Consider the following 8,575-nt stretch of genomic DNA (forward strand, 5'->3'; position numbering starts at 1 on the left):
TCCAGTGAATTTAAAGGAAAGTAGCAGACATTTGGCAATTTTTATAATTTTTAAATAAAAAGATTTCATTTCGATGGAATGAAATTTTTAAAAATGCTTGTGAAATTTTTTTTAATCTTTTTAAACATATTTTTGAATAGTATGTTATTTTTTTTTTATAAAATCTAAAAATTGTCGGACGCCTGCTATTCTCAGAAATTTTCGGGAGAAACAAAATGTCGGACTTTTAAAAAATTTTGAGACATCTTATTGGTCGAGAATTTAGAACACTCTAGAATTTTGATTCCGAACTAACATGTTAAGTATCACAGTGTAGACATTAATTAAATTAATAGAATATTCAAAAAAAATTTATTAGCGTCTTTGAGGTTCAGATTAAAAATGTCGAGTTAAAATCAAATTCACGGGAGTGAGTAAATTTATGTTTTAGTGAAGTGAATTTTTTTATAGTTTTTGTGGTAAAATTAGTGTTGTCGAGTTTAAAAAAAAAAAATTAGTCAAGTGATTCGAGTGTTTTTATTCAGTGAAATTTTTGGTGATGAGTAAAAGTGCGTCAGCTAATAAATTTTTTTTCTTGTTTTTTTTTTTTTAAATTCGTGTTTACTTGAGGGTTATAAAATTTAAAAAATTAATTCAGTGGTGGTTTTAGTGTTTGTGTTCAGTGAACTTTTCAGTTTTTTTAGTGGTGTTAGTGATAAATAAAAGTGAACGAATTTTTTCAAAAGCTTTGGAGATTCTTGGGTCGAGATCATTGGGCCGGACTTAGAAAATTCTACCACCGGGTAAATATTAATTAAAATAATATAATATGTTTACTGTGATTTTAAATTTAAAAATATATTTTAAATATGAGTGTGAATGTAGCAGACATCAGACAAATTTAAAGTTATAAATAAATAGAGTAAATAATGAATAAAATAAAATTTTTAAAAATGCGCATTTAAAAAATTTTGAAATTAATAAGTGCATTTTTTATAAATATATTATTTTTTTTAATTATTTACTCTATTTATTTATAGTTTTAAATTTCTTTGATGGCTGCTATATTCACATCGATATTTTAAATTTATAATTTTATTAAAAATAATTTTTTTAATTCTAAGCTCATTGTTTTTTTTTTTAATTTCAGAAATTGTCAGCAAGGACATTGTCGGCCTTCAGTACATTTCTCGGTGTGGTGAGTGAATAACACAATTAATTTATTTTCTAATTATAAGTTCAACTTTTTATTAAAATACAAATAAATAAACAATTAATTATTTACAATTCAAAACTAAAAAATTAAACTGAGTCGTTTGAAACTCAGCGGCTTTGGCTTTGCGCCTGTGCACTTTGACCCAGACTATTTTTAGTCAAATAACAACTGAAACGTTTCATCTAAAACAGTAAAATACCCTGTTAATAAAAAATAATATTAGTTTTTAACATTTAAAAAAATTACGAATAAATTCAATAGCATGGTGGAATTTTTCGCGTCACATTAAACCCCCACTTGATTCACATCTCAGCATGTGGGCTTTTCCGATAGTCTGCCATAGTTGCATCAGTTGCACTTGGGCTCGCATAAATTTAGCTAAGTGTTTTTTCAATTAAAATTTAACAAAATGATTGCGTTGATGAACGGAGTTAGAAGTGGACGACAGGTGCTTCGCAATGCTGGACAAATTAGATCAGCATGGGTAGGAATGCCAAGAAATTTCATTCCCTGGAGGGTAAGTATTATTTTTTTATTTTATTGTGCAATCTTATGTAATGCAATAAATTATTACATAATTTATTGCAGTGAATTCATCATTGCATGCAATTTTAATGATTTTAATAATTTCCACAAAAGAAAAAAGGCTTTTGTCTTAGATGACCTTCTAGTTATTTAAAAATTCTGAAAAATAATTTTAATTATGTTATTTTATAAATTAATTTTATCACAGCAATTTATTTAATTCATGAATTAATTAATTATTCAATATATTAAATAATTAAATAATTAATTACTTACAGTTATTTTTTTATGCAAGTCCAGTATTGATTTAGAAACATGATATAGATATAAATGAACCAACTCCATCTACAAACAAAAAAAATTAAAATTATTTATTCGAATTAAATATTATTTAATTATAATTTTAATAATTAATATTCGAATTATTGTATGGTAATTGGAGATTAATTAACAATTTATTTTGAATTGATATTACAGGAACGAGTAATTCATGGAATAGTAATAGCTTGTTCAATACTGGCTACTCCAGCCTACATCGCAACAAACATAAAACACTATCGTGGAAAGCCAGAATAAGATACATTATTTATGTTTTTATCATTATTAATAATTATGTAAGAAAAATTAGTAACAGCTTAAATTATTGGATTTAAAATAGGATAATAAACTAATTTATCCAATAAAGTCTATCTTCATTAACGATTTTTTTTAATTACGGCTCCAAAATACTTCTGTCGCTAGTTGACTTAAATACTTGTTTATAAAGTTTTTGATTTAATTCTATCTAAATATTTTAATTCCATAATTTTTATAATCAGATAAATTTTAGTTAAAAATTTACGAGCTTCTATAAAAGTTTTATAGATAATTTGCGAGTAAAAAAATATAAAATAAAAATTCAGTATATTAGTTGAGAAAAAGCTTCATATAAGTGCACTTTAATTTCGAAAATTACATATATATATATAAAAGAATAAAGTAGAATTTTTTAACAAGACTAAGGAAGTCGGAGTTATTTATTATTATTATTATTATTATTATTATGGATTTTTCTTGAACAAATTAATTAAAAAAAAATCCAAAAATATGCACATGTAGAAAATTAAAAAAACTATAGGTGCAATTTTTTAAATTATTTTTTTTTTTAATTTATGGTTTTAAAAATAATCCAAATATTATTAGACATTGGCTAATTTCAGTATCATATGAATAATAAATATAAAAGCTGTAATTATTAACACAGAATTCAATCTCTCTGAAATTGGCAATTTCCCTATTTTCTGAGACGTCATGAAATAAATTTTTTTTTGCAATCTTTTGTATTGTTAATAAAATTCAAAGATGAGTGGGAATGTATCAGACATCAGAAAACTGAAAATTATAAATAAATAGAGTAAATAATTTAAAAAATGATATTTATAAAAAATGCACTTATTAATTTTTACATTTTTTAAATGCGCACTTTTTTAAAATTTTTTTTTATTAGTTATTTACCCTATTTATTAATAATTTAAAATTTATCTGATGCCTGCTACATTCACTCATAATTCAATATATTTTGAATACTTTATAAAATTATTTAATTTTTAAAAATGTTGGAGGAACTTACATGAAAAATTAAAAATCATCAAGTATCGAAATTGAGTTTCTTAGCTTATTAGCTATAAAAACTACCTTTTGTTTATTTATTTTTAACTGTTCCAAGATTACGTCAACAGTAAACTCCATTTTCACTTTCTCTGATTTAATTATCGTTTAGTATTTCGGTAAAATAACAAGAGTGGCGCTTTTGTTGGTTGATTTTTGTCCAGCTTCAAGGACACAACCAAGTCCAGACACTTGTGTGTGTGGTTTAGAAAATTAACTCAATCATATTGAGATCGAAAGAAATCTTCATTGAATCTTGTTTAAAGTATTTTATAAAAATCTTAAGATGTTCATTGCATCCAAGATTTTGACTCGTACCTCGATGGCAAATCGTCAATTTGTAAGAAATTATGACGCTGCCAAATGTGGAATGCCTCGTAATTTCATTCCTTGGTCTGTAAGTATTTATTTGAGGTTATGTATTAATATTCATTAGATTTTTTTTTATTATTTAATTAATTTATAATTTAATTATTTTCTTTTTAGTATTTACATTTTTTTGCAAACCCTAACTACATCAATTTTTTACTCTCATTTTTTTTATATTGATATATGAGATATATTACAAATTATCTTACGTAATTTTTAAATTTAATTATTAATAAAAAAATCAATTTGAAATTTTGTTGTAAAAAATTTCTTATAAACTTTAAAAATAAGTCATCATTAATTGTTGCGTAACTTTTTTTTTATTCAATTTTAATTAGTTCATTAAATTTCTATTTTTTTTTTTTGAGTAAAAAAAAAAATTCTAAAAATAAATCATTTATTTTTATCTCCAGTATGACGTCCCAATTTATATTTTTTCTGAGTAAAAATTAAAAATTTGACCATCAGTTATAAACTTATATGTTTAGTTATCAAGTCAATAGACTTAAGAAAATAATTGATTTAACTACTAATTCATTTGACTATTAATTTAATTTATTAAAAATTACAGGAACGAGTTATTCACGGGATTGTTATAGCATGTGGAATATTAGCTACTCCAGCTTACATCGCAACAAACATTAAACATTACCGTGGTGATCCTGAATAAAATATGCAGCTTACATCTATCATTCCAATTAAAAATATATTTATAATGTTTATTTAAAGAGGTAGTGTTGTTTATCATCAGCCATTACTGGCTTTCTTTAAACAAAATGTAACTATATTACCAAATAAAATATAATAGAAAACTATTTTCTTTATTTAAATTATATACTCTAATCTAGTATTTTTCCATATATATATATATATATATTAGGGTGGTCGTTAAAAATGAAATTTTCTCAGACGCACCATAGACAGCTTCTTTTTAGTGAAAAAACATCTGGGGAATTTGGTTTTTTCTTTATAAGTAAAAAGAACACGTGCCTCAGGACGATCAAAGTTCTTTTTTCGATACAAGGAAAAAATTAAAAGCACAATTTTGTAGGAAATTATATTCTTGACATTACATTCCGATTTAAGTTTATTTTTTATATTATTTTTATTATTACCACTGAAGTTTTAATAACATTTGCCATTTAGATTTTCAAATAGAGACAGTAATTATCTAAAACACGCAGTTGAAATTAAAATTGTGACGTTTAAAAAAATTATATATATATATACGTATTCTTATTGTATTTCACGCATCAATTATTGGATATCAGATCTCACTTAAATGGGTAGCAATCAAATGTCACATATGTTGATGATAAAAAATAAACTTGTATCGGGATTTGTCAAAATTTTTTATTTTGAAATTCTTGTAAAGCCAAGATAAATAATTGAGTTAATATAAGTTTATATTTATTTTTTTAAAAATGGTATAAGGAATATTGTATTTTATGTGGCGATAAATGGGTTGAACGTTTTCGATAGTGAATAAAACGACTTGATAATATATACCTTGAATGGATAAAAGAGCTAGTGAACTAGGAAAAGGGAGGGTAAAAACGATGTCACGGAGTTTACGTTTAGAAACTTAACAATATATGTATGGACTCTATATATATATATATATATATATATATAGATACAATGGAATATATGTAGGATATAAGAAGCAAGTGCCGATTTCATTGGCTCGGTTATTTAGTTTTATGGATGTAGTAGGATTCATGGCAGCTTTTAAGTCGAAAGATCGCAAAGCCAAGAAGTTGCCGACTTGATTAAGTTTGCGATGTGAGATTGAACGCACCCTGCCCTCACTCACCTATATCTACTACCTACCCTTATTCAACGGAAAATGTCGCTCCGAGATACGATCAAAATTACTTTCTCCGCGTATATTGTATTTTAAAAATGAATATTATTTTTTTCCTGCCCTTATACTCATCGACTTTTTTAAATTACGTATCAATACACTATTTACTTGTAATAACATAGATTTTTATGGTTAACATAAAACCTGATCGATATTTTTTAATCATCTTTTCTAAACACTTTTTTTTATTCTGAAATTTCATTTTTATTACATTTTATTTTTACAACCGAGGGTTTAAAAAAAATATTAGACATTAAATTTTAATTTTGTAAAGTAAATATTGGTATAAATATTTAATAAATATTTTATCGAATTTTTTTAAATTTTAATTTCGGTAAAATTTTTTTTTTATATTTATAAACCATGATGATTATATCAGTATAATAGATATAATTACCCGTAAATAAATTTTTTTTGAAAGCATAAAAGCTCAAAAATAGCTATTGTTACTTTTAAAGCTGCTTAACGTACAACAGAAAAATTTTTCAATACCAAAATAATATTTTCCATTCATTCATTGAGAGCCAGATTAAAAAAATAAAAATCTAAAAGAACATTTTCGTCTTTGAATTAATTCTGTATCTGATTGTTACTCACGAATTTTATCAAAAATTAAAAACCTTTTACCTGAAAATACTCGATCGATTTTTCACAAAGAAATAAAATGTACTTTTTATAATTTCCCTTAGGTATCAGAAATTAACATAACATAAATATCAGAAGTACGTATTTATTAATAAAGTGGGTATAATTCTTAGTCTTTTAGTTATTTTTAACTGAAAAGTCGCATTGTATAGCATTGAGAGTCGAAGAGAAATCAATAACGTTAATGACTAAAGGGATTTGAAAGCGTGCCGTATCTCCGTCTCAACGTCTATTATTTTGAATCATGAATACCCGTGACTAAAGGTTCGTTGCTTACTGCAACTATAACACGAAGGGTATTATCTCGAGCCGAGTAAATTAATGTATTGATTAATGGTTTTACAAAATAAAAACAACCCATTAATATTCATATTCAAAAATTCAAAAATATTTATCTCCTGTTTTTTATTTCTGTCCTATAATAATTTTGTTTTAAATTCAAAATCTCTTGCGCTATTTTTAAAAGCTTAGTGGTTTTTTTTCGTTTCTTCGCTTTTTTTTCAACGGTATCCTCGAGGTAACGAGTACCGGCTCAAGACACAATGATTCTCAGTGACATTTAATCGATAAACAGCTTTTCTTCGTCTTCTGAAACTGTTGAGCTGATGAGTTGAGTAAGTTCATCATTTATAATATAACAGCTTGTCTGGAGCATTTAATAGTTAATTTAAAAAAATTGTTTTATGATCACGTCAATGTATACTTATATATATATATATATATATATAAATATATATAGAGCCGGAGTTTCTCGTTGGCTTATTTTTATCTGTTATCGACAATCGTGGACACGTGGAAATCGTTAAACGACAGAAGTCGAGATAGAAAAAAATAGCGGAAGAAAATATTGTGAAAAAAAGTTAAATATCTCGTTGACTTTTATATACATGTATGTATGTTATGTTGCTCTAGATATGTACTATTCAAGAAAGTGCAGATACATTTGAGATTGTAAACTGACCGTGAAATAACGTATCTCGTATCGTCAAGTAAACTTAGTTATAGATGTACAATAGTATAGGTATAGATGGCTATGAATTGTTGCCGTTTATTCTATTGTATAACTCGAGTATATATATGTATATTTTTCATCTTTTATTGTTATTATTTTCGTACATTTTATTTTACGACAGTTTTACTATTTTTCGGTATTGCCACCGAGTCTCGGTTTTAGAGGCATTTTTTAAGAAAGTTGTATTGTTAGAAGTACCACTTTATGACCACTTATCATCTATTTTCATGTTTTTATCTTTTACTTTTGTTTTTTAAATTACAAATAATTTAAAAAGTTTTTTTATTTTCATAAAACTATTAAATTATAAATTGGGGCAATTATTTTACAAGTTTTATCAGTATAACTAAAATTGAGTCATTAAAATTTATGTAAAACTTTGAATAAATATGAATTTTTAAATCTTGCAAGATGCTCTTACACTTGAAAAATAAAAGTTTTTATTAAATAAATTTTCAAAAAAAAAAAAAAATTTATATAATAAAAATCTGTTTTTGCTCATTAAAATAAAATTTTTTATTTAAATATTTTGCTCAGGTCATATAAAAATCTTATCATTATTTTTTCATGGGCATTAATAAGCTGATAATTTAGCAAAGTAACCCGTTTCCGACACCTTAAAATGATTTTAATTATACAACAGATATGGTTTAATGAATGGATTTTCCCAAGTTAATTGCTCATAATTGCCAACTCATTTAGTCTTTTTTTACTCATTTTGCACTCCCTCCAAGTGGGAGCTCGGGTCGTTCGGAGACTAGCCAAGTACGAGAAGAAAGGCGCATGATACTGATAAGTTTGTAGGCGATGATAAACCAACGTTGACGCTTTTCATTTCCTTTTATTCTAATCTACCTTGCCACCACTTCCCCAGTTTTCGCGTCCCAGTCGCTAGGGGATAACCGGTGAACTAACTCGCCCTGATAGGATTCATACTTTTCACGCTACACGCTCTCACTGAGTAGACTTCTATTCAAGTGATATGAACTTTCATTGCTGCTTCAACCCACTACCCTCTTTACTTCATTATATCTCTATCTGTATATGTATATATAACAGCACTCTATACCTGTAAAAATGTAGTGTCTGTGAACTATGAAGTACATAGTGCCGTGTTTTACGCGGTGGAAATGAACCATAGGCGGAGAATTACCAGAGACATGTACGACGAACACATGAGGACATTAACTCGACATGTTTCTCGTCACGTTCGCTTTTATCCTCATATATGTGTATATATATATATATAAATATATTTTTATATAAAATATATATATAAAAGCTTTTATGATATGGCTGTAGCAAGTATACTCCC

At 25.8% G+C, this 8,575-nt stretch overlaps 3 long non-coding RNA genes across 3 annotated transcripts in view; 2 read left to right on the forward strand and 1 right to left on the reverse strand.

Moving 5' to 3' along the window:
* Positions 1-549: 549 nt before the first annotated feature.
* Positions 550-8,575, forward strand: part of LOC106693989 (uncharacterized) — a 34,244-nt gene continuing 26,218 nt past the window's right edge. The window contains exons 1-2 of the long non-coding RNA XR_001345325.2: positions 550-782; positions 1,130-1,177. This is a non-coding gene — a long non-coding RNA (uncharacterized LOC106693989). The remainder of the gene's footprint in view (positions 783-1,129; positions 1,178-8,575) is intronic.
* On the reverse strand, positions 1,621-3,422 carry LOC103574416 (uncharacterized). The gene is made up of 3 exons (XR_549241.3): positions 3,330-3,422; positions 1,997-2,065; positions 1,621-1,879 (listed from the first exon to the last, which is right to left on the reverse strand). It is a non-coding gene; the product is annotated as an uncharacterized LOC103574416 (long non-coding RNA).
* Positions 3,551-4,551, forward strand: LOC128668241 (uncharacterized). The gene is made up of 2 exons (XR_008404010.1): positions 3,551-3,764; positions 4,308-4,551. It is a non-coding gene; the product is annotated as an uncharacterized LOC128668241 (long non-coding RNA).

This window comes from Microplitis demolitor, chromosome 7, assembly GCF_026212275.2.
Source record: "Microplitis demolitor isolate Queensland-Clemson2020A chromosome 7, iyMicDemo2.1a, whole genome shotgun sequence".
Classification (NCBI taxonomy): domain Eukaryota; kingdom Metazoa; phylum Arthropoda; class Insecta; order Hymenoptera; family Braconidae; genus Microplitis; species Microplitis demolitor.